This window comes from Panthera tigris, chromosome E3, assembly GCF_018350195.1.
Source record: "Panthera tigris isolate Pti1 chromosome E3, P.tigris_Pti1_mat1.1, whole genome shotgun sequence".
Lineage (NCBI taxonomy): Eukaryota > Metazoa > Chordata > Mammalia > Carnivora > Felidae > Panthera > Panthera tigris.
The window spans coordinates 23440284-23466498 of record NC_056675.1 but is presented as its reverse complement, the minus strand read 5'-3'; the positions used below and the strand labels follow the sequence as shown (position 1 = coordinate 23466498).

Genomic DNA, 26215 nt, shown 5'->3' with positions numbered 1-26215 from the left:
AATATGGCTCTCTCGTGTCCTTAATGCCGGGCTCTTCTCTGTAAGCCAGGCCTGGAGCACAGCTCATTCATTCGGCTCCTCCTGTGTAAGATGAGGGGTCAGTGCTGAGGAGGGTCCCGGAGAGGGGCGGGGGGCGGGCACGCTCCAGGAGGGCAGCGAGGGATGCACAAACCACGTGGACAAGAAGCAAGGGCGTGAAGGTGGGGAATGGGGAGAGGAGGTTCTTGCTGGCAGAGGCTGCTGCAGAAACATCATGTGGAGACCTGTGCAGACAGTCTCTTTCTGAAACAGAAGTCTGTCAGCTCTCTGCTTAAGCTTTATATCTGAAGTGCCAAACTAGAAGCCCAGGGACTGATGGGATGTCAGATGTTTTTACTTGGCCAGCATGATATTTTGGAACAGTCTCCAACATTTGAAACTTGGGAGTGTTCATATAAAAATAGGGATTTCCATTTATTTTTTAACGGGAACTTGGCAACAGTCGGTTGCTGCCTTTGGATGAAGCCTGTGCTCCCCAAGCTTCAGTCCCCACGTGGCCCACCTCACTGATGGACATGCTCTGCCTGGCCCCTGTTGGCATGTGAGTTCCCAACCCTGCTTGGGTGTGTACTGGGACCTCAGAATAAAGCTCAAATCCTCCAGCATGGGGCCCAAGACAACCCCAACTACAGTTTCTGCATCATCCCCTTCTCTTCCCTCTCACTCTGTTCCAACTCTCAGAACTCCGTGCCTTTTCTTAACTCTCTTAAGTCTTTCTTAACTCTCTTAAGCCTTTGCCTGGAATACTTCCTCTCCCTAACCTCTATCCCTACCCCATGTCTCCAGCTAATGGAAGCTTCCATAAGACTTCACTCAAGTGTCACCTGCTTGATATCCGTGAAGCCTTCCCCAACCGAGTTATCTGCTCACTCTTCTGTGTTCACTTGGTAGTTTGCACACGTCTCAATTACAGCTTTTATCACACTAGATTAGGGTTCTTTGTAGAAATGCCCCACCGTGCACCATGGCTTCTCGAGGGTCAAGGTTGTATTTTGCCAACATATAGCACACAGCAAATGGTGGATGGATGAAAGTGTGAGTGGGTGGGTGGATGTTGGAGGCCTGGGGACATGGGCAGGAATGCTCCACACAACTATGCTTCTGGGACACGATTCCCAGATAGCTGCAGAGTTAACTCACAGGTAAGCCGAGAAGGATCGCTGAACCTCCAGAAGCCACTTGGCCTTTGTTCTGTCAGGCCCGGTGCCCGTTTCCTGGAAATGAGAGTCTGATTTACAAGGCTGGAGGACACAAAGCCCAAGACCTTAGTTCTGAGTCTCGGCCCATCTTCCTGTCCCAAGCATCTTAAAGGAGATCAAATGATTGAGCCCCAGTGGTACCAAGGAGCCAGTCCTGAGAGCTGCCACCACCCAGAAGCTGGGGCCCTGAACCTCCAGTGACCAGAAGAAGGTGGACATGAATGAAGTGCCCTTATACCTTCCCCATCCACGAGGGTTTGGTGTCCTGTGATCCTGCACCACGTGGTGGCCAAAGCTGCATCCAAAGGGAAAGACTTACACTGGGGACACAAAGGAAACACCCAAGAAAGAGTAAGTCTGGCTTTTTTATCCCTATTGGGGGTGGGAGTCTGGTCAAAGCGGACAAAAATTCTGAATTCTGTGGGCCCCAATGCAGCCTTATTCCTCTCCGTCATAAGCATTCCCAGGCCGCTGGGAGTAAGTATGCTCTAAGTACTAATGAATAGGTCAGAGTCTACTGTAATTAGCATATCAATCATTGTATGCAAATGAAAGAGGCTCAAGTACCTCAAAAATCCCAGTTGAAATGAGTGAAATCTGGAGTATATGCATCTGCTCGGCAAACTCTGATTTTTAATCCAGTGCAAATGTACCCTTTTGCCCGGGGTGCTCCAGGGCAGACTTGCACAAGTTCCAAATTAGTAGTTGAAGTACATGAAGTTTGTTCAGTCTAAGACCAAAAAGCCGCCTCCGGGCGCGTGTGTGTGTGTGTGTGTGTGTGTGTGCGCGCGCACGCGCGCTTCTAACGGTCCAGGGTATGTGGCGATTCTAGAACACCAGACTCATTCCATGCGAGTGCTCAGGATTTGCCCCATATCTGCCTCCCACTCAAGCATTAAGGGAGTCTTGCAATCCAAGAAGACCCTCCCAAAAGAGAATAGAGCCTACGGACACAGAGCTTGCAGAGCAAGGGGTCCCGCTTTGGGAAGGCCCCAGGTCTGCCCCGACTCGAGGCTGTCAGCATTGGGAAGCTGGAGGCAGGCTGGCTAACTAGAAGTGGGGCAGCCGATGTAATTGGTTTGCAGAGATATTTGATTTTCTTCTGGTTGGTTCTGAGTTGGAAGCCCAGACGGAAAAGTAGGAGTGCGGGCCATCGTGGACCAAGTCCTGATCGTTTTGCTACAGAAGTGGCGGCTCAGAGTTCCGTTGTCCTGTTTGGCCTGGCTTTTGTCTACTCAAACATTCAGTCTCCTGGGACGAACGCGGGGCACAGGCAGGACAGGCCTCCTCCATTTGAGTCCCAACATCCTTCCTACTCATAGCTTCCTCGTATTATGAATGATGCCCCCTGGGGTTGTGCCAGGGTCGCGGTACCACTTTCTCACAACCCTTTGGGTAGAACTCAGTCCTCCCTAGGTTGCCTTTCTTTGGTTCTGACCGTTTACTATCTGTTACTTGGATCTTACCCTGAACTCCAACACCAGCTTATTCCTCTTAAAGGGCTGATCTTCCAGACATCGCGGTGGGCTCCTTCCCAACATCCCCTTCTCTCTTCTGGGTAGAATTACCCTCCCTCTCCCCTGCCACTCTCTCATTCTGTCTTCCTTCTGTTAGGACATGAAGCACTATCTCACATTATATATCAGTTTCCTTGTTTGACGTCGGACTCCTCCACGGACCTGTAAGCTCCCTGAAAGCGCAGTCCAGGTCCACCTTCTTCAGCGTGGTGCCCAGCATACAGTAGGCACTTAATAGTCATTTGAGTAAATGGACTCCTGGGGCTCTGTCCCCTAAACACCAGCCTTTTTGACTGCTGCTTAACCCCAAGTGTGGATGCTCTCCCTAAGGCTCTGTCTTCTGCCTGGGATCACTTAGGTCTCTTGGGATCTGATTGCCGTTACCAGCTCATACGGCATCTTTGTGGGTTTTAGAAAAGTTACTCCCCGTGGCAGATACATGAGAATAGGGTGGGGTGGACGCAGCCTTTCAGGTGCACAGTATGTATAGCAAATGCAGCGCAGACAGGATATCGGCCCCCACCCTCCCCCACCCCCTAATATCCTTGTGTAGGACGCAGATGGCACAATCATGCAAGGCGGCCCTGACCACCGTTGCTCCCATTCCCCGGGATTCCCTGGCCGAGCATGCTCCTGGAATTAGCACGGAGACATTCAAGACGCTTTCAATTCTGCTGGCTGCCTGCCCTGTCTCTGAGGAGCTGCCCGATCTCTCCTGGTGTCCTGGAGCTTTGTGATGGCCACACTTCACATTTGGTCTCTCTGGTATGTGCATGCACGTGTCTCTGTGGATGCATGCTCACCTGTGTGCCTGTCTCTTTCCCAGTAACCTCGTTCCCGCTTATTAACTCAAAACTGTTCAACTGAGTGCTTGCAGAAGGAGAGTAAGGAGTAGGGACAGCCAACATTGACTGAATGCTTTTGGTGTGGCAGCTGTTGTGCCTGCCATATCTTTTCAACTCTGTGAAGCAAGTACTATTTCAAAGTGTAGTGAATACAGGATGTTGAGTACGGGGGTTAAGAGCATGGGCTGCCTGGGGCACCTGGCTGGCTCATTCGGGAAGAGTGTGCGACGCTTGCTCTTGGGGTCGTGGGTTCGAGCCCCATCTTGGGTGTTGAGCTTACTTAAATAAATAAATAAACTTAAAAAGAGAGAGAGAGAGAGAGAGAGAGAGAGAGCGAGCCTGAGTTCTAGGTCTAGCTCACTGGTCTCTTACTCTGGGACCTCATGCAAGCTATTTTCTGCTCCCTGTGCTCTGTTTCTCCCTGTAGAAAACGGGGGTGCCACATCCCTGATTGCTGCTATCCGGAAGCTGCCCTGGAGCAGATCGCACGAGCGAGGCCCAAGAGAGCAAGGCAAATACAATAACTGAAGCCGGTGCAGGAACTGAATGGAATCAGCGAAGACTCCATAAAGGACATGAGCTCCTTTGAGCTCCTTCCCGCTCCTTCCTGCTTATGGCAAATCTCATGGCCTCTTGGATAAAGTTCAACTTTCTCATTAGATACCACAGGTCTGACCATGTTACGTCCCCCAGGAACAAGAATGGCACAATGTGGACCATTCCTCAAATTTGGGGTGAAGAACCTACTAGATGAAGTACAAACAAGTGAATCGTCAGTGGGATTTCGTTCACTCCACCTAATTTCCTGAACACTCTAGGCGGACCAGCCAGGCACAGGAGATACACGGTTGTGTTGGACTTCCTATCTGCCCCCTCCTGGAGTGCTCAGACTCATGAGGTGGAAAGACACATAAGCAAAAAATCACTACCTAGGGTAATAATCTGACACTGCCTGACGAGGGAGAAAGAGCAGGGACTTTCCCAGGGGAAGTGACAAGGGAGCCAAGCCTTAAAGGATGAGGAAGAATTCGTCTTTTGGAGAAGAGTGTTCTAGGCCAGTCTGAAATGCCCCAGCGCATGGTTTTTCTAGGTGGGGACAAGTGGGGCCAAGGAATAACAGCACCGGGCTAAATTCTGGTCACTGGATTGGACCCATCTCCACCACACCCCGGTTCCAAAGCTTCTCTGTTTTTCCACCAATTCAGAGTGAATCTCACACCTGCCTGCTTGATACTAAGGGCAGAAATGCAGACCCAGGCCTTTCCCAGATAAGGGAAACCACCAGTCAGCTCCCAGAGCCCAGCACTGGAAATCTGAAGAACAAACCAGATGGATAAATAGGTGCCCCAGTGGGGCTCCTCACGTCTTGACAATGAACTTGGCTCTTGCTTGATACACTTGGCTTTCTGATAAATAAGGAGGACCTGTTGCTTTTATCAGGAAGGAAGGAAGAGAGGAAGGAAGGGAGGGAACATTTGTACCTCAGCTGCCAAAACAACTTAGAACTTTATTTCTTTTTCCTAATGTGAAATGGAAATATCAATGTATCATTTACAAATTATTTCTGACTTCCTTATACTGACAACCGTTGCTTCAACAAATTAGGGATTTATTCTCTCAGAAAGGTCATTGAAAGAAATCTTGGGGCGCCTGGGAGGTTCAGTCAGTTAAGCCCCTGACTTCGGGTCAGGTCATGATCTCACAGTTTGTGAGTTCAACCCCTGCGTTGGGCTCTGTGCTGACAGCTCAGAGCCTGGAGCCTGTTTCAGATTCTGTGTCTCCCTCTCTCTCTGCCTCTCCCCCACTTGTGCTCTGTCTCCCTCTGTCTCAAAAATAAACATTAAAAAAAATTAAAATAAGAAAGAAATCTGGAGCTGGACAGGCAGGCACAGCAGCTCCATTTTGTTATCAAGGACTTAGGCTGCTCCTCTCTGCCACATCATCCTTAGTCCATGGTTTTTATCTTCCATGGCCCAAGATGGATGCTGGTGCACCAGCTGCCACATCTGTGTTCCAGTTAAAAGGAAGAAGAAAACACTCCTCCTAACCAAGTCAACTCTGAGGAGATTGCCCAGAAATCCTACCAGTAATTTATATCTCATTGATCACCTCTAGCTGAAAGGGAAGCCTGAAAATGTAGCCTCCTGGACAACCTTCCTGGACAACCCAGGATTTCGATGCTAAAGGAGAAGGAGAGTGGGTACTGGGAGGCAAATAACAGTCTCTGTTACAGTGAAACTCCCAACTGTTTGAAAAAACTGTCTCTTAGAGTCCCAATATTTTCCAACCATCTTCAAAACCTCCTAAAACCATCTGCTAGTATCTCTCACATCTGAGACCTCCACGTTTGTCTTCCTGTCACCTCCACTTGACTTCTCAAGGCAAACGCCCCCAGCACCACCTTCTCCCTGCCCTCATCCCCAGCTAGTAAACCGGCTGTCTGAGGGGATAGAGGGAGGGGACAGCCGATCTGCCTCCTTTGCTGTTTCCCTGGTGTGAATGCACTCGCCCTGGGCAACTTCAAGCTATGGACGTGATGCCTCCTCTCTCCAAAGGCTGCACAGTCAGCACTAACGAGTCAGTGCTAGCCGGCCCTGCCACACGAGCGGATCATCTCTCGTCTCCCTGCCTCTCTAGCCAGGAAACACCTGAGAGAATAAGTCAGAGGCCCTGGAGTCTTGTTACCCACTGGACACAGTGCCCAGTATCTGGACGGACCCTGAGCTCCGGGCACCAGGCCGAGCATATTTCTAACACCTCTGTGACGAGTTAGATTACATTTCACGTGATGATGCAAAGGAGTCACGTCATTGCAAGCATTTAATTCACCTAAATTCAATTATATTATCTCGGGGGGGGGGGGGGATTTAAACAGCGTGAGCAGTTTTGTCTGCCATTTTGCTCCATGAGCATATATTACGGTGACCCCAACCGGGCGCCAAGGACCTTCTATCCCCTCCAGCCCTACTTCCCCATCACAATGTAAGCATTCGGCTTCACTGATCGCAATTCTCATGTCGATGTTTACTTATATTTTTTATACTCCATGGCCCCGACATGCAAACCAACTACTTCTTCAGACACCCGCTGCGTAAATGAACAGAAATCCACGGCAGCAACGGGAGGGGAAAGTGGCAATGTTGGATTGAGGGTTTTTCTCAAGATGATTTTGCCTTTGTCATGTGACCTGTTGACTTCAGAACCCGGTGTCTGAGGAAGAGGCCTTTGCCCCCCACCCCTTGGCATCCGCAGCCCCCGTGCACAGGCACTCAGACTGCTGAAGAAGGGACCAGAACATGACCGAAAACTGGCAAGAGAAAAGCAGGGGAGGACAGAAAGGCTTCCGGCAGCTTCTTTATTCCTAGGACATCCTTCCTCCTGCTCCTGCATGCTGCCGGGGGCACATGGTTTGCACCCCTTCCTCACTCAGCGGAGTTTTGGGTGGAAATGCACGCCATGGGCATGCGTGTGGCCGACATTTATTTTATCCCCGTGTGCCTCGAAGGACTGGAGAGGAGTCTGTGTGACTGACGTGTGCCTAGCGGATCCCCGTCTGACTGGGACATGACTGACTACACACGGCTAATTGGATCATGGCTGACTGACACCTGCTTTGTGGGCATAGCTCGCCTGGCGCTCGTCTACGGGTATCGGCCTGACTGACGTGCGCTCAACATCGCGGCAAGGCTGGCATCTCGCCACCTGCTGATGGGCCTTCAGTCCTGCCCTCAGGCTTCCAGGGAGGGCTCTCCAGGCCTGGAGCAAAGGACGCGTTTACAGCGTGGCTGTGGCTGCTCTTCAGCCCGGAGCTGGCCCTCCTTCCAGGCCGAGCATCTGTAGCAAAGCCCCCTGCATCCAGATAAACCCGGCCCTCCCGGGGTTCAGCTCGAGGCCCCTCAGAGGGTTTCAGAGGCACCTCGTGCCACCTTCAGGGCCCTGAACCCTCTCTCCAGAGGCTCCAGCTGTTCGGGCCCTTGGGCAGGGGCAGAGCGAGGGGACTCGGGCTATGACATGGAGACACAAAGGTCAAATGGCAGAGGGAAAGGATCCAGGAAACAAAGGTGTTCAAGCAGGGCTTCAGTCTTTCTCCTGCCTCTGAATAATGATTGCATGAATTGCAAACTGATTCAAGGGGACAAAGTCCCTTTCACACACTTAACAGCCATTTTCTCTTTGTAAAAACTAAGATTTTTATTCCTGTTTTGTAGCGGGATGAAATTGAGGCCCAGAGAATTTTTTTAAAGCAACTCGTCTAAGGTCACATAGCCAGGGCTCAAATCTGTAACTTCGAGCTCCAGATTCCTTGCTTTTATGAGGAAGAGACTTCTACTGTCACACTAAAATTTAAGTTGTGTTTTTGGAAAGCACTTGACATCAACAAAGGTCATCAGGTCTGGGAATGAGGAACAGCTATGTGTTGTCTTTTAGCTGGCATGCTTTTATTATTTTTTTAGGTTTATTTATTTTGAGAGAGAGAGGGTGCACGTGAGTGGGGAGGGGCAGAGAGAGAGGGAGAGAGGAAGAGAGAGGGAGAGAGGGAGAGAGGGAGAGGGAGAGAGGGAGAGGGAGAGAGGGAGAGAGAGAATCCCAAGCAGGCTCCATACTGTCAGTGCAGAGGCCGAGGCAGGGCTCGATCTCATGAACCATGAGATCATGACCTGAGCTGAAATCAAGAGTAGGATCCTCAACTGACTTAGCCACCCAGGCACCCCTTAGCTAGCATGTTTTAAGGCCAGTATATTAATACTTGAGAAATGGAGAAATAGTAAGAAATTTGACATAAATCCTTGTGTTTTGTGTGTCACAAAAAAAGCAAGAGAGGGGTGAGGATTTGACATAAGCCTGCCCTTGGAAACTAAACCGACATCCTGCAGCAAGAACCAACATAAAATTCCATATTAACCGTCAACTCAGCAAGAGGAAGACAGCATCACATCCAGAAATGTGTGTGATACATGACGTACTTATATATATGATATCACATCCAAGTATATGATAAAGGTTCTGTGTTGAGTTCAAATATAGCTCTGAATTTCTTAGGAGTTAAGGCCAAGAGGAAAATTGATAGGTAACGTGCTTCATGTGATCTAATGATATGACCTCAAAGCAGAGAGAATCAATTTCCTGAGGGAGATCTTTACCTAAGAGCTGCTGGTCAACGTAATGGATCCTCATTAATTACTTCTACAGGAAGTCCTGGGATAATCCACATATTAATCTTTCTCATATAAAATAATAAACAGAAATAGCAAGAATACAAAATAATGAGTCTAGCATGGAGATTCTATGGGAGGTCAAGGGGATATTGTGCAGGACAGCCAATAATGACTGGTCCGAATCGACAGAGGGATAAAGTCTGGAGAATTCTGAGGGAATAATTACCACCTTATCCTTCCTGGAACATTGGTCATCTGCTTTTGGCATTAGCTGTGGGCAAAGGAGTCACCACTCAGGTCACTAGTGGGCATATAAAAGACAACTATTCTAACAACTTCACGTGAAAGAACTTCTACTAAAGAAACGGAGGAAACAGTGAACAACGTTTATAATTGGTAATGAAAACAACCAAAAGCTTGATTATTCTAGAAGGAGGATTGCTGGTGAAACAACTGGCAGAGCTGAGTCTGTCTCCCCAAATGGTCCTCAGTGAATTAAAATTCAACAAATGCCCCATTAAATCTCTGAAATATCATCATGGCCCGAGCCTTAAGCTTCTTGTGGCTAGAAACCTCCAAGGTCTCTGCCTTGAAGCGGATGTGCTTGCACATCAGGTGACCCCGCGGTGGACGTGCCTGCACATAAGGAACATAATCCACCATTTCTCAAACATACATTTGTAATGTGTCTTGTCAGCTTGAGTTTATAAAGTTGGACCATGTGAAACTGCTGTTTTGCCCTGCAAAACTGGCAATTGCATTCCGTGCAACCTAATATAAGCTTCTTAGGAATTTAGAGGACATGGCTACTTGTAATGTCTCATTTATTTTAGTTACTCAGAAGTGTTTAAAATGGCATCATCTGGGAAAATATGGATTTCAAGACTGCTTTCCCCCCTTCTCATATCACGAAATGATATTATTCAAATTCTCACTAATCTTTGGCATCAGGGCCTTCCTTGTTTTGAGTTAACCTAACAGCGCTCTGCCCTATTTGTCTGTCGAGTCCCACTGTTTGAACCCGTGTGTGGTGACACCAGGGGAATTGTCTCCCTGTCCCTTACACCCACTCCCAGGACGTTAGGACGGTTGACTTTTCAGGTCATTGGTAGGGAAGTGGGGGGGGGGGGGGGGTCATGATTCCATCAACATAACCGCCTAACATCTCACTTTGTAAGATAACCTTCCAATGGCTTGATTACATTCAACACTCGCCTTGGGCTCATATCACAAAGAATGATGACTACATCTGTGTTACATGCCTTCTCTCGGACCAGGTCCATCCAGCCACCTATATAAACATCTCCAATTAGCACTGAATTCGCCCCAGGATGTACAAACAATATGACATGGTTCAAAATTAAGTAATTTAAAGGATGTCCTTTACTGAGGAGACTTAATAAGGACTCAAATCTAAGATAACTTCATCTTTTCTGAGGGAATTTTTTAGTGGGGGGAGCTTTCATTCCCCCCCCAAGTAACCATATTTGGAGACTACTTCCAGTTTCGAGTACAAGCATACAGGAATTAACTTTCCTGGAAAATTCGGCAGTAAAATGGCCCCCAGATAACTGAGTGAATGAACCTTTTGAGTAAGTAATTTAATGTTTCCTATTTGGATGCCAAGATTTTTTTTTTTTTTTTTTTTTTTTGCCAAATGTTGGTTTTCCTTTTTGGCGTAAGTCACATTTAGCTAATTCTACCTGGCATCATTTAGCCAACCAGTTTGACTGTTTCATGTTGTCTCCTGGTATTTGTGAATATAACCTTGACATCCAATGGATAAAAGGATACTGGTCTCCCTGTTTGCCAGGACAGTAGGACGTGTTTCTAGTTCACTTAGAAACTGTGTCAAATTGTCGAAGGGCAGTCTCCTTTTATACCATTAAAAAAAAAAAACCCAGAATTTGCTATCCTACCCACCCTTCTGAGTCTCACAGTGAATTTAGAAAAGGAGAGGGAGAAACAGGGAGAATTAAAAGCCTTGGATCGATACTATTAAGATCATATGACTTGACCCATAAATGATTTATAGACATGAAATCGAAGCCAATAATATATCAAGGGCCTTAGTTTATTCATTCTAAATGTTCTCTATTGAGTGAAACAGAATCAGACCATGACCACTGGTCAAACAAATGAACCAGAGCTGCCTGTCCCTCATGGAGAACATGAGAACGAGTGGCCCTGCAGTTTGTAAAGACAAAATGTGACATTGAGATTTCAAGGAATATTAATTGGACCTGTGTTTCCCAAACTTTAGGCATCTCCTTTTTATTTACCTACAATTATTTTAAAAGGAAACCTTATGTTTCTGTCATAGATGGAAAATCAGTCCCACTAACCAGAATTAATTAAAATACAAAAGCATAACTGTCACTATGAGGGGATGTCTTTGTCCCCATTCCTCTGGTTTCGAAGAGATGGGATTTTCATGAAACATTCCTAGATTCTTTTTTTTTTCAATTGAAACATTCCTGGATTCTTGCCAACCCTTTCTTCTCTTACCAAAGGTGGCAAGAATTTACCTGGTGGGTGGGCATAGTCATTGGTCCAGATTTCCTGAATGGTGGAGCTAATTTATTTTTAAAATCCTAGCTTTTGTCTCTTTCTCCTTCCCAACACACCCGCACTGGAATAAGGCAGTAATCTTCCACAAGTGGCTCTGTTCCTCACTCTTCTCCTCAAGGGTGCTTCCCAAGGTGCCCGCTAGGGGGTGATGTGGGAGGATATTAATGAGGCTAAGGAATCAGGTATCAGTCTGGCCTTTATCATAATAAGGATGCCATTGCAATCTCCCATCCACCTTGGGCTTCTGTTTTTCCCTCAGGTGATTCAGAATTCAGACGGAAAGAATAGAGTTGGGTCCCCAGAACTTACATCACTCAAATTCCAACAAATATTAACATTTTAAAGAGATTATCAATATACGACCTAAAATCCTCTCATACACCAAGACATTTGTCCTACTTTGGGATACACCAAAAATGGGCAATGCTTTGGGAAGTTACAGAAATTTATCCTTTTTTTTCTAGCTTGAATACACTTTGAGTTTCCCCTGATGGGTTGGTTCTATGCAAAGAATTAATGACAATAATTTGTGAGAACTGGGGCACTCAAAACTGTGAGCAATATCTAAAGCATTCTAGTGGCCAAATATTTTCTACGGGAGGGGTACCTGGGTGGCTCAGTCGATTAAGCATCCGACTTCAGCTCAGATCATGATCTCATGGTTTGTGAGTTTCAGCCCCAAGTTGGGCTCTGCGCTGACAGCATGCGGCCTGCTTTGGATTCTCTGTCTCCCTCTCTCTCTGCCCCTCCCCTGCTCATTCTTTCCCTCTCTCTCTTTCTCAAAAATAAATAAACATTAAAAAATTTAAAAAATGTATTTTCTCCAGGAGCAGGGTGATATTCAAAAGATTTAAAAACCAGTACAACATTGGGTGGGACCAATGAGAACAGATTCCAGCCTTTTACAACTAGCATGGCCTCCTTCAGCTTGGGGCAATGCAAAGTCCTCTGAGACCTTCCTACCCAGAGTGCCTCCTGCAGACCAGCATCAGCAGCCTTTTGGGAGCTTGGCAGAAATGCAGACTCTCAGGCCCCATTCCAGATCTGCAGGATTAGAATCTGCATTTTAACAGGATCCCCAGGTGACTCATGTGCACGTTAACATGTGAGAAGCACGGTGCATTTCTCATTTCTAAAAAGCTGCCTGGGGGTGGGGGTGGGGGTGAGGGGTGGAGATAGGAAAATGGGGAGTTGCTATTCAAGGAGTCTACAATTTCAGTTATGCAAGATGAATAAGTTCTAGAGATTCGCTGTAGAACATAGTGCCTATGGTTAAGGACATCATATTGTGTACTCAAAATGTTGCTAAGAGGGTTACCTGGGAGGCTCAGTCGGTTGAGTCCCTGATTCCTGATTTTGGCTCAGGTCATGATCCCAAGGTCATGGGATCGAGCCCCGCGCTAAGTGTAGAGCCTGCTTGAAATACTCTCTCCCTCCCTCTGCCCCTCTCCCCTGCTCTCTCTCTCTAAAATAATAATAATAATAATAATAATAACAATAATAATAAATAATAATAATACAAGAGTGTTTTTAAAATGTTGCTAAGAGGGTAGACCTCTGTTAACTAGTGTGTTTTTTTAAATCACAAAGGGACACAAGGAAACTTTGGGAGGTGTTAGCTGTGTCTATTATCTTGATTGCGGTGATGCTGTCACAGGCATATGCACACAATCCAAACTCATGAAACTATGCATTAAACATGCACAGGGATTTTTTGCATATGATTACGCTTTGATAAAGCTGTTATAAAAAGATAGTACTAAAGGAGAAAATCCCCCTTCAAAAAATAATTAAAAAGCTGCCAAGGGATACTAGTCTGTGGACCCCACCTTCTACCTCTGGGAGGTCCGGAAGGCAGGGAGTGTATGTCACTAGATTCTGGAATTGGGAGAAACTCCCAGGCACCAGGCTGTGCGTGCACCCCCAGCTTCCCTCCTGAGGGCTGCGACAATAGCAACGGTGCCCTGAAATCTGATTTGGGTCCCAGGACAGCCAGGTTACGTACCTGGCCTCCCAGTGACAGGGTTAGCTTCCTGTTTCACTGTCAAGATGAGTTATTTTCAGAAGGGCTTTACGGGGTCCCTGAATTCACTTTCTCTGAGTTTTGAAGCCTTTGATTACAAAAAGGAATAGATGCTCTTTAAAAAAAAAAAATCTACAACCAATAGGGCAAATGCAAACATTGGTTAAATTTCTGTGGTGGGTACCTGGATGTCTGTTATGTTATTTCCTATGTTTGAAACTTTGAAATTAAAAGACAAAAAAAAAAAACCCATTAAGTAAAAGCAATAGATACCCGACTCAGACCAGAAGAACTGCAAAGAAAAGGATAAAAATCACCCCTAATTCCGCTAGCCAGATATACCTTCGGGTATTTATCCATTCAGTCCCTCTTCTTGTTATAAAGGAAATTTTGGTTTTGCCTTTTTATTGTAATTATTTAAGCACGTGCTTTTAATTCCTCTTCTTCATAAATCCCAGTTGAAGTGGTCACAGCAAAATAAATAAAAAGGGTGGGTGGGGTGGGGTGGGGAGACTTTCATCAGCATTGACAGACAGGCAAGCTTACCAGGCAACAAGCCTAATGCAGAATTTCCACAAAGAGCCCCCAGCTCAGAGTGACAGGGACAGGGCAGGACTCAGGACATGAGATGTGGACCCAGGGAGCTGCCGGCCCTGGCAAGTCCCCCGGAAAGCATGCCAAGCCACGCGGAGGCATTTCCGCAGCGAGCTGCTAATGAGGGCACTTAGAGGGGAGGGCAGTGCCCTACTAACTTCTGCTGCCAAAATAAACTCCGAAAGGAAACTGCTTTGCCCGGCAGGAAACTTCTCTCCTGCAATGCTGACTCCCCCGGAAGCTCACTTCCTACTCATTGCAGGCAACCAAAACCCCAATCCAGCAAAAAAAAACCCAAAAAACCAAAAAACCTACAAAAATACAAGCTTCCCCATCTCCCCCTGAGATAAAAAGACTGAACAAGGACCAACGGGCTCTTTTCTATTTTTTAAAACCCAGGAATGGACAGGAAGCGCTCCCTCTGAAGCCCAAGGAGAGAAAAATTACAGGGGCAGGGGGCAGCAGGGATGGGGGTGGGGGTGCCACTAATACCAGAAGATTCAAGAATTTAAATAAAGACCGTGTCAGACCTAAGCCAGGAAAAATGAAGAAGATTTATGTAATTATTCCTATTCATTTCTTTTCTTGAGATGTGACAAGACACTACATTTTATAAAAAGACAGTAATTAAGAAATACTGTTTTTAACCAAAAGAAAGCATGGGTTAGGTTCCAAGGACAGGCTTTGGATTGAAACAACCTGGGTTCAAACTCTGGCTCTGCCATTTGGCAGCTATGTGATCTTGACCACTCTCCGTCTCAGTTTCTTCATCTGTTAAAAGGGCTGGTAATGATAGTCCCTATCTCTTATACTTCTCAAGATTCATGTGATGATACACATCCAATGTTTGGCAAGGCAGTCAATAGTGTTACGTATTCTTCTTGCTGGTTTTTTTTACATCTTACCCAATTTTAAAATCCAATGGACAGCTTCTGCTTCCTAGAGACTGAAATTAGCCTACGTATGTTTACCTCTCCCCAAATACGACTGAAATAATAAAAAGCAAAAGTCTTAGCAGCGCTGGGAAAGAGAGAAAGCTACTACCGATACTCAGAAACTCTGGGGAGTTCCTGGAAGATGTAAAATGGATGCATACAGACTGACAGAAATTTCTACAGGGCTGATCACTCCAGCTCTGCTGAAGGTGGGAAGAATCCTTGGCCACTGGCTCCTCCCGTCCTCCCCCTTCCAGGGAAGGAGAGCTGCCCAGAGAGGAGAAATGAAAAAAGCAGAGTTGCTCACTCAGGGCTTGAAAACAGAGTGGAATATGCTCTTAATTTTTTTTTAATGTTCATTCATTTTTGAGAGACAGAGAGAGGGCATGAGTGGGGGAGGAGCAAAGAGAGAGGGAGATAAGGAATCTGAAGCAGGCTCCAGGCTCCGAGCTGTCAGCACTGAGTCCCACGCGGGGCTTGAGCCCAGAAACCGCGAGATCATGACCTGAGCCAAAGTCTGACACGTAACCTGCTGAGCCACCCAAGCGCCCCAAGAATGGACTATGCTCTTAAAGAAGTTTTGAAAGTGTTTCCTTGGATCCATGGCTTATGTTGATTCTTTCAGAGACAGAACGGTTGGGAGGAGTTACACAATGTGTGTGTGTGAGGGGGGGCACACGCATGTGCACGTGAGTGGTGGTGTATGTGCATGTGCTTGTATTCCAGGGCTTCAGGCAACGCCACGTAGGCTCCTTTCTGTGGCAGGTGACCAGATGGAAATGTGAGGAGCAGAGAGAAAGCAGCCCTCCCTCCGCCAGATACAAAGGCAGCTGTATGTTGTGGCAGAACAAGTAGTTCCAAACTTCCAGGCAGCTGTCTTGGTTCCTCCAGGTCCATACATCTTGCGCAGAGCCAGAGGACTCAAAGAGACATTGTTGCTTGTTAGTAATTTCCATAATCTTCAGTATCAGCTACTAAGCCAGCAGCCTACTCCACATAGGCAATAATAATTTATAGTTGCAGTTAATGGGCTGTTTTATAGGAACCCACAATTATAATTGGATGTCAAGTGTTGTGAATCTCAGCGGATGGAAAGCGACAACTACTGGGGCCTGGTGTTTAATTTTTTAATGTGATTATTAAATTTCCCATCTCCTTGCTCCTCTATCTTCTCTCAATGTGGCTTCCAGCTGCGGTCCCATCTCTGTCAGTGCTGTCTTCTCCTGCCCAGAATCTTGAAATTTACTTCTGTCAGCCTGTATTTGGTCCTTTTGGCTTTTTACTGAACAGAGGCAGACAGCTACCCACAGGCCTGGACCCCACAGAAATAGGGCACCTAAAAACTGTTCTATTTGGGGCCCCCACCCTCCAAAAAAGAAACCCACCCAAGAAAGTGTCCCAGGTCCCCAGGTCTGCTCAGCTCTCAGGTTGCTAGCCCCAGCCCAGTCAGAAGGTGACCACAGGCAGTACCTGGCTCCTTCAACCCAGTGGTCACAGGCTCTTGGAAAGGACGACTTTGGCATTTTACAGTTAGAATCTGTCCTTAGAGTTCTCCTGTTCTGGATTCTGGGACATGGATTAACAAGGGACTCACTAATACCAAGTGTCAGGGAGGTGGTACAATTGTTTGAAGAAGTAACAAACAGGCTGAGGAATCATGCAGAGCATGCTTTTACATTTCCACCCCTGGGTGAGGGAGAAAGTATGGCCTTCTTCTAATGAGGATGAGGAGGGGCGCCTGGGTGGCTCAGTAGGTTGAGCGTCCAACTTCAGCTCAGGTCATGATCTCACACTCCGTGAGTTCAAGCCCCGTGTCGGGTTCTGTGCTGACAGCTCGGAGCCTGGAGCCCGTTTCAGATTCTGTGTCTCCCTCTCTCTCTGCCCCTCCCCTGCTCATGCTCTGTCTCTCTCTGTCTCAAAAATAAATAAATAACATTAAAAAAAAAATCTAATGAGGATGAGGAAGACTTCCCAGGAGATGAGATGTTAGGGGCTGTTTGAGCAAGAGAAGGAAAGAACAATCAAACCTTGGTTAAGATCCCAGCTTAACCAAGATCCCAGTGTCCAAAGTCAAGTACAGAACATAACGGGGCACAAAACTTAGGTCCCAGCCTCGCCAAAATCAAAGGCAGGCAAGGATCCAACAATGCCCAGGCCAATTCAGACACAAGCCAAAACCTAAGTATAACCCTAGAGCCTTCTTCATAACCCATTTGAGAACCCTGCCAAATCCAGAACCCAACAGAATAGTAGCCCTGCATTCAATCTTGCCTTAAATCCATAACCAGGGTCCAAATCCCAAGCCCATGTCAGGATAAGGAATTAGGTGGGCAGGCAAAGGCATCGGGTTATTGGAAACCATCATCCATTAGTCATTACCTGAATCCACAAGCCTCTGACCCAGCGTTTCTCTACTGGGAAGGAACCACACTCTGAATAGACTTGACTCATGGCATCCACAACATCTTATTTCCCATGGACTTTCAGTTCTGAGGGCAGAGACTATCTTCCCTCCACTCAGGAAACCCCAGGCTGAGCACAGGGCTGAGCATAATAAATACCTGCTCCATGACGAGGTGGTAAATACAGAATTGATGAAGAAGAAGGCGATCTTTGGGGTTCATCAGACTTGCATGAGAATCTCTACTCTGCCATTTTCTAGCCATGTGACCTTGAGCATGCCTCCTCCCCCACCCTCAGCTGTCAAATGGCGTCCGTGGGGGTGGCTGTGAAGACAGATGGAACTGTGAACCCAAACTACCTGGTGCAGAACATTGGTTTCCTTTTTCTTTCTCCAAGGGCAGTGTTTCCAAGGATGGCATTGAATTAAGTCTATTTTCTCCTAAGCATCTCTGAGCGCAGAATCCTCACAGGGTTTCAGATTCCTAGAGTCCTCGTGACCCACCAAATCTACGTCACCATCCTGCTGTCCCATATTCTACTGGGCATCTTTCCAGGATGGAGTCTCCCTAGCTTTCTGTGTTTGTTACCTATTGCCACAATAGAACTGTGTAACAAACAATCACCAAACAGTGAACACTTGTTGCTCATGAGTCCCTGGGTTGGCTGAGCTGTTCTGCTACTCCGGGCCATCATTGGCTGATCTTATTAGGCATGTGCAGTTGGCCGGGGTCCTCGGCTCTACTCCATGGGGTTCCCCATCCTCCAGCAGGCCAGCCTGGGCTACTTCACGTGGTAGTGGCAGGGATCCAAGAGATGAATGGAAGCCTACAAAAGCCCCTGGGGCCGGGACTGAGAGCTGACACACCGCCACTTCTACAGTGAGTAACCAGGCCAGCCTGGTCTGCAGGTCGAAGGGCCTCTTGATAGGATGAAGTTCAGAGTCACCTTGCAAGGCAAAATGATTCAAAGAAGGGAAGGGCTGTGGCCATTTTTTGCTCATCAATTCATTATATCTTCTTTGCCCCTCTTTGGTCTCTTGAAGGTTAAGCTGCATAAGAGGCTAGAGGGAATGATGTACTTGCACTAGAGTCAGAAACATTTGGGTTCTAACCCCAGGTCTGGCACATGTATTACTTAGGCTTTCTGAACCTCAGTTTCCACATCGATACAATAATGTCAGTAGCCAGAACTTCTGACCCCTTGGTGAATTCCCATTACTCTGTTGGGGCATGCCCAACCCTCTGGTAATAAGGACAGGAAGAAAAATCTAAGCAGCAGATTGCCAAAATCGCTATCTGGTGGTGGTCCTGAGCCTTCCCCGCCTGCAGAGGCAAGGACTGACTTTATAGGGTCCACTCAGATCCCAGATCAGCTGTGACCCCAGTGACCAAAGCCAAATACAGAGCCACGTGTCACCATGAAGATGATCTTTCATGCTTTCCCAGGAAAACACTTCAAGCCGATGGTAGAAAAGGAAGTCCATGTGGATAAGCAACTGTATGATTTATTATTCCTTCATTTTTTTTTTTTTAACCAAAGTCTGTGGGAGAAACCCACATGGCCATACCCAGTTCTCTCCAGGTAACTTTTGTATATAGCACAAATGTTTCCCTTCCTGCCTTCAAATGTGGTCTATCTTCCCCCAAGGTAGCACTCACTGGGCCACACTCGGCTCTTTCTCTAATTACGGTTCATGTCATTTGCATTTTCTCATTATAACGTTATTATCCTAAAGCTAGAGTCCTATTACCTGGGGCAACCGGAAGTGGTGCCTGTGTGAATTCAGTGTTTACTGGGACCAAATTCTACTTGGTTAAAATTCCACTCTTGGGGTCAAGAGTTCCACAGTTCCTCCTGCCTTATCAGTTCCTTACTTTTCTTTCTCCAGACAACTATGTACTTGACCTCTATGATTTCTCCCAAATGTACCACATAATTCATTTTACTTCTACTCACCAGCCACAATCTCTTATCTCCTCCTGTAAGCAGATTCCCCTCTGATCAATACTGCCTACTCATGACCTACCTCGTGGGGCTGCAATGAGGTTAGATGGAGAATGTATTTAAGTTCTTAGTACTGTGGACCAACCTCCTTAGTCACTGGAGTCCCTACATTAGCTGTACTTCCCCACCCTACGTTCTCTTTTCCCAACAAAAAGCTTCCTGCTGCTCAGATTCTTCAGTATTCCCACCACTCCCCCCACCCCAACCGAGGATATGCCCCTCAACTCTGCCAGGGTCTACACCAGCAGCTACACCCAGGTCAAGGAACTATTACTGTCTCAGCTGGAAAAGAAGCTTCTGGGCCAAGTCCAGGGGGACAGAGAGAAAAGGCCGCACCCTGCGTTTTCTCTGTTGACTCCTGATCCATGCAGAGGCCAGTACCATGGGGACTGGGTGGTCCTGGGGAGGTACCTATGGGTCTCCCTTGGGAACTAAGGTGAGCAAACCAGCAGCTGGCAGGAAACAAATACGATATCAGTGCTGTGCTGGAATAGCTATAAATAGGGAAAGCCAATGGAGTGGAAAGGAAAGCATTTAACAGCTTAAGTGTTCTTTGCAACAGCAGGCTCACACCTCATTCTTTCAGACATTATTTACACAAAGAAGGTGTGACGGTGCGTACGGCATCATTAGGCTTGGATTACTTCCTTAACTGTGAATACAGAAGCCCAGGGGAAGCTGCGGCTCTACAAGTCCTCAAGGACACCCCGGAAACCAAGCACAGACTCAGCCACCCCCTTAGACAACCAGAAACGTGGTCATCATGCCCGTCGATCATTTCCTCTCTCACTTAGCTCTCAGCCCACAAATAGTAACTATCGAGTGGATATGAATCCTTGTCTCAAAAGTCAGGGGTACACGAATGGTCACATCTCTCTCTTTTCAACACCCAGCCTAGCTCCCCATTCCGAAGCTCACAGTGCTGGCAGGAACCTCCACCGCATCTTCTCAGGGCTTCCCTCGGCTCAGCCCAGGCTATGGTGTCATGGCTCCGGGGTTTTACGCAGTGCCAAGGCAAGGGGTCATCAGTTACCCCCGAGAGTTCCATCATTCCATCTGTGTGGTACCTTTAGCTCTGAGCTGCTTCCACCCCCAGAGTGGGACATGGGACAGGCGGCAGGTCCTTACGGCCTATGTCCATGGACACATCACATACCCATTTCTCCCTGGGCTTGCTCTGCCTTCCTACTGCTCTGGGGCCCCACTGGCTCCCCTAGCCCAGCCCAGAGGATATCTTTGTTGTTGTTGTTTTCAGTCTCTCTCTCCTTTCTGAGTCTTCCAAGGAGTTCTGAGACTTCCAAGAGTCTTCCACTCTACCTCCTCCCACAAACCTATCCTCAATATGTTTAGGCTTTCAGCAACAACAGCAGAAATCTCGGGGAATACTTCTCCCTTCAGCCCTGACACATTCCTCCCCCAAAGCAATCAAACACCAAGCCTGCCACCTGCCTGCACAGCAGAAAGGAAAAGGGAGAAAATACAAATTAATATCTCACAGTATTTTCTGAACACTAGCATTGAAGAAACTCTTGACTACGTGTTATATCCACCCAGATAGTCTGTCCTCTCAGGAGTATGCAGTACGCTCAGGGTGTGAGTGGTGTTTTAACCAAGCCTTGAAGATAACTGACTTGCCCACCAGCTTCTTGCTGGATCTGATGTTCATGCTGGAGTATGTAAGGTGGTCTAGGTAGGAGGCAGGTGCAAGAATGTCTGGAAGCTCAGGATAGAGCTGGGTAGTATCCCTTGTGGGCTGACCCTATCCTGCAGTTTCCCACATCATTCTCTCTTGGATTTCAAAGACCCCTCTGATAAATAAAATCACTATCCCCCGTGTAACCGAAACACAGATCCGTAACATAAACAACAACTTGAAGCCACAGCCAATCTCGGAGTCCATTCAGTCCCTCGAAAAAGTCAGTGGTTGCCTGCTGTGTGCTAGAGGCTGAGGGAGCTCCAAATATTTGTTCATTTTCGCGTGCCTTTCACTGATACTTCTTGAATGTTCCCTCTGTAACAGATGCCGTTCTGGGCTCTAGCGATACAATGTGAAGGCAAGATAGCCGAGGCATCTTGTGGAAATAACATTTTATGGGAGGAGGCAGAAAATAAATAACGAAGCAAATCAGTTGATGACAGAAAGAAAATAAAGTGATGTGGGGGTGGAGATTGCTGGGGGTCTCTACTCTTATATAAGCTGCTCAGAGAAGGTTCCCCCAATGAGGTGAGCTTGAGCAGAGATAAGGATGACAAGATGATGGAAAAGAACAGCATTGCGTGTGGAGGAAGAAGCAAGCGGCAGTGAGAATGACTGGAAACAAGCCAGTGTGGCTGAGCCTAAGTTGTGAAAACAGCAGGGTAGGAGATGAAGTCAATGAGACATGAAAAATCCCAGCCTGTAAAGCCTCTAGACATAGCAGAAATTCTGACTGTATTCTAAGCACCATGGGAAACCACTGGAGAGTTTCAGTCAGGAGAGCACAGGATTCGTATCAAAACGACCACTCAGCCTCAAGTGTGCAGAATGGACTGTGGGGGGGAGACATGAACACATGGCCAAGCCAGTTCGGTGGCTGTATGACAGGCAGGAAATGATGGCAGCCTAGACCAGGGTGGAGGCTGGGGGAGAGGGAAAGAAGTGGATACATGCAGGGTGTATTTTGGAGATATGGATGGCAGGGCACACTGAAGTGCAGGAAGTTGGGGATGAGAGGCAGAAAGGAAGGAACAAAGCACGTTTAAGGCCTTGTTCCTATCCTAGAGAAGTTCACAGCAGACCACAAAAGACTTTGGTAAAATACATTATTGCCACCAAATGCCAAGGACCAATTTCTTATTACCTGGCCTTGGAACTTTCTAAAAAAATGAACACTCATGCTCCTTAGCTGCTGTTCAGTATGCTGCAGATGCTGTAATCCTGGTTAGATTACTAACCAGGTGGTCTCCTGGGATTGGAAAGTTTCCCACCAACTGGGATCCCACTGGGTTTAAGCATAACTAGTCTTGGGGATGGAAGTAATGATGCCTGGATTTTTCCTCCAGCATCCTGTGACGCCACCCTCTGCTCAAACACCTCTCAGTGATGGGTAGCTCACTACTTCGAAGACAGTCCATTCTGGCTATAGATCGTTTTGACTACTAGCTTGATTTCCTTAATGAAATATTTCTTTGAACCAAAGATGAGTCCCTAGAGCTCTTGCTTGAACTTCTTTTCCTTTCGTGTAAAAGGAGTTCGAAGATCAGAAAAAGGAGGTCTTCATAAGAGCCAGAGATTATTCCTTGTACAGTGTCTTTCATTCTGTTTTGCTTCATTTACTAGATGCTCCTTGTAGAAGGGACGCCTTTACGAGGGAAGATGCAAATGAGCCCCTACACTTGGGTCACAACAGGGTGTATTTGTCAGTATCGGCCAGCTACTCTAACAATCCCAACATCCCAGTAGCTTAACAATAAAACTTTGTATCTTGCTAACGTCATAGTCTGTGGCAAAGTAAATTCTTGGTCCCTCCTCTGGCATAAAGATGGAGTCTTTTCCCCCTCCCCTTCAAGCTGGGTTAGCACCTGACTTGGTCAATGGAATTTGGCAGAAGTGATCCCATGGCAGTTCTAGGTCTAGCCTTTAAGAGAGTGAACACCCTTTGACTGCACACTTGGGTGGAAGCCAACCCCCACATAAGTCAAATTACCCTGAAACTTCCATGCTGTGAGGAAACCCAAGCTAGCCAGAAGGAGAGGTCACATGAAAAGAGAGAGAGGGACAGAGAGACAAGAGAGAGAGAGGTGCCAACCAGCATTTAGTTCTTTCAGTCATCCCAGCCCAGGCACCTGTGCATGAAGAAGCCATCTGGAACATTCCAGTCCCCTACCTTACATCCCCTCTCTCCCTCACCTTAGCTCAAGCTTTCAGTAACCCCCCACCCAACACTATCCCTCTTGGCCAGAACCTAAATGAGATGACCCCAGCTTCTGTGAGGAAGAATCCAGACAACAGAGGCCTCACAGGAACAGCTTGGGCCTCTTTTGTTTTCTAAGGATGACACCTCCAGGGATGTGTGTGTGTGTGTGGTATTACATGTGTACTCACCTGTCACCTAATTCTCCAGGCAGAAGGCCCTAACAGGAACTATTTTTCTTGTTTATTTGTTTGAGAGAGAGAGAGAAAGGGAGAGAGTGAGCATGAGTAGGGGAGAGACAGAGAGAGACAGAGGGAGAGAGAGAATCAGGCCTGACATGGGTCTTGAACCCATGAACTGTGAGATCATGACCTGAGCTGAAATCAAGAGTCAGATGCTTAACCGACTGAGCCACCCAGGTGCCCCTGGAACTATTTTTGATTTGGATTACCAGACCTCAGAGTCAGGATGTCTAGAGGTCAGAGGTGACACTAATCAAGGGCCAACAAGACCCCAGGAAAACATTATACACAAACTCATTTTTTTTTTTTTTCAAAAAACCACTCAATTTTATTTATTTATTTTCATTTAGCCTCACTCAAAATTTCTTCTCATAGACATTTTGGTTGCTTTCTCAATCAAATTCTTTTATTTGCCAAGAATAATGCGCTTCCCAACTGATCTGTTGCTTATGTCAACAGCTCTTGCCATTTAGTTACTGAGTTCTCCTGGGTGCCCTATAGTAATTGGCTACAGAGTGCATGGTTAAGCCCAAACTCTGGGGTGCCTGGGTGGCTCAGGAGGTTAAGTGTCTGACTCTTTTTTTTTTTTTAATTAAAAAAAAATTTTTTTTAACGTTTTATTTATTTTTGAGACAGGGAGAGACAGAGCATGAACAGGGGAGGAGCAGAGAGAGAGGGAGACACAAAATCTGAAACAGTCTCCAGGCTCTGAGCCGTCAGCACAGAGCCCGACGCGGGGCTCGAACTCACGGACCGCGAGATCATGACCTGAGCCGAAGTTGGTCGCTTAATCGACTGAACCACCCACGTGCCCCAAGTGTCTGACTCTTGATTGTGGCTCAGGTCATGACTGAGACCTGCACTGGACTCTGCATTGACAGCACAGAGCCTGCTTGGGATTCTCTCTCTTAAAATAAATAAATAAACTTAAAAGAAATACCCAAACTCCAAGAGCCAAATTGCCTAGGTCTAAAATCAGGATCTACCACTTACTAGCTGTGGGACCTTGGGCAAGTCACTTGACCTCTCTGGTTCTCAGATTCTTCATCTGCAAACGTGAATAAGAGAACCCACTTCATAGAGTTACTTGTGAGGATTGAATCAGTTCATGTATGTCAAGTAACTGTTGTAGTGACTGGTACAAGCGTTAGCTGCTATTGATGTGAGCGTGACCAGCAGAGGTAAGAGTGCTGCTGAGTTCTGATCTGTCGACGGGGCTTAGAATCTGAGTGGTCCCAATATCAGTGAGCAATGGTGCTTGCCCTAGAATGGGTTCTGCAGAAGCAGCCCTAGAAACAAGCATTCAGGTGAAAACCATTTATTAGATGTGCTCCCAAGAAAAGCCTGCACGTGGGGGCGGGGTCAGGAGAATGGGATTGAAAGGGAAGTGGGTAAGGCGTGGACATGACCTTATCAAGCAGAGTAGTTTCTACTTACACAGCAGAACCTAATCCTAACTAAACAGTGACGCATGCTTACACCCTCGGGGCTGCAGTCCCTGATATCTTAATATTAGTGCTAGCTTTTTACCGAGCACATGTCATGTTCTAGGTACTGTGCCAAGTACTTTACATATATTATCTCATCTAATTTTCAAAACCTGATGAGCTATTACATCATCGTGATAGGTCCTAACAGGCAAATGATACACCAGAGTTTCCATTTAAGTAAATATCTGATGATGCTCATTAGATTCCGCAGATGGAGTGTCCTCAGGTACATTATCTTCCTCTAAATAATGTCTGAGAAGATATGCATGTTTATGCATAAACACCCTGGCTGACACAAACTTTTCTTTTTTTTTTAATTTCTTTTTTTCAATATATGAAGTTTATTGTCAAATTGGTTTCCATACAACACCCAGTGCTCATCCCAAAAGGTGCCCTCCTCAATACCCATCACCGCCCCCCCCCCATCAACCCTCAGTTTGTTCTCAGTTTTAAGAGTCTCTTATGCTTTGACACAAACTTTTCTAGTGCAGTGAAAGCTGGAACATGCTTATGGGTAACAAGTGCAGGTTTATTCATTCTTAAGTGAGGCTAGAAAGGTATAACTGTGATATAGCTTGAAGCCCTTGGTCTGGCAAGGCCCCAGGTCCGTGACGGACTTGGTTTCATCCAGAGCCCAGCCCTGATTAGGCAGCTCTTAGAGCAAAGGCTGAGGCTCTGAGGCCTGCAGCTATCGATTAATCATGTCTGCAGGGCCCAGTGGTAGTGTCTTATTCCCTTCAGCCGCTGTAACAAAAATACCATAAACCGGGGCGGGGGAGGGGAACGCTTATAAACAACAGAAATTGATTCCTCACAGTTCTGAAGGCTGGCTGGAAAGTTTCAGATCAAGGCACCGGCAGATTTGATGTCTGGTGGGAGCCCTCCTCCTGGTTCACCGACAGCTCACTTCCTGCTGTGTCCTCACAGGCTGGAAGGAGAGAGGGAGCTCTCTGGGGCCTCTTTTATGAAGGCTCCTCCCTCATGACCTAATCCCCTCCCAAAGGCCCACCTCCTAAAGCCATCGCTTTGGGCACTAGGCTTCAACATGTGAATCTGGGGGGAGGACGGGGAGAGACACAGGCATTCAGACCACAGCAGAGGGACATGCACTGTAGATGTCAACCTAGGAGAACATGTCCACTTGAGCCACTAGCTTGCAATTCCATTTTGCAGATAAGGAAGGGAGGTCCAAGGAGGTGAAGTCATTTCCTCAAAGTCGTAGAGCCAAAGGTGGAATCACACACCTAGACTTGTTGCCGGGGCTGACACCTGCAGTCACTGTCTTCTTATGGCCTCCTAATTTG

At 47.0% G+C, this 26215-nt stretch overlaps 1 long non-coding RNA gene across 1 annotated transcript; it reads right to left on the bottom strand.

Annotated features, from left to right (window-relative positions):
* Positions 1–2: 2 nt before the first annotated feature.
* Positions 3–25796, bottom strand: LOC122234570. The gene is made up of 3 exons (XR_006212393.1): positions 25727–25796; positions 1180–1253; positions 3–81 (listed from the first exon to the last, which is right to left on the bottom strand). It is a non-coding gene; the product is annotated as an uncharacterized LOC122234570 (long non-coding RNA).
* Between the last annotated feature and the right edge of the window lie 419 nt (positions 25797–26215).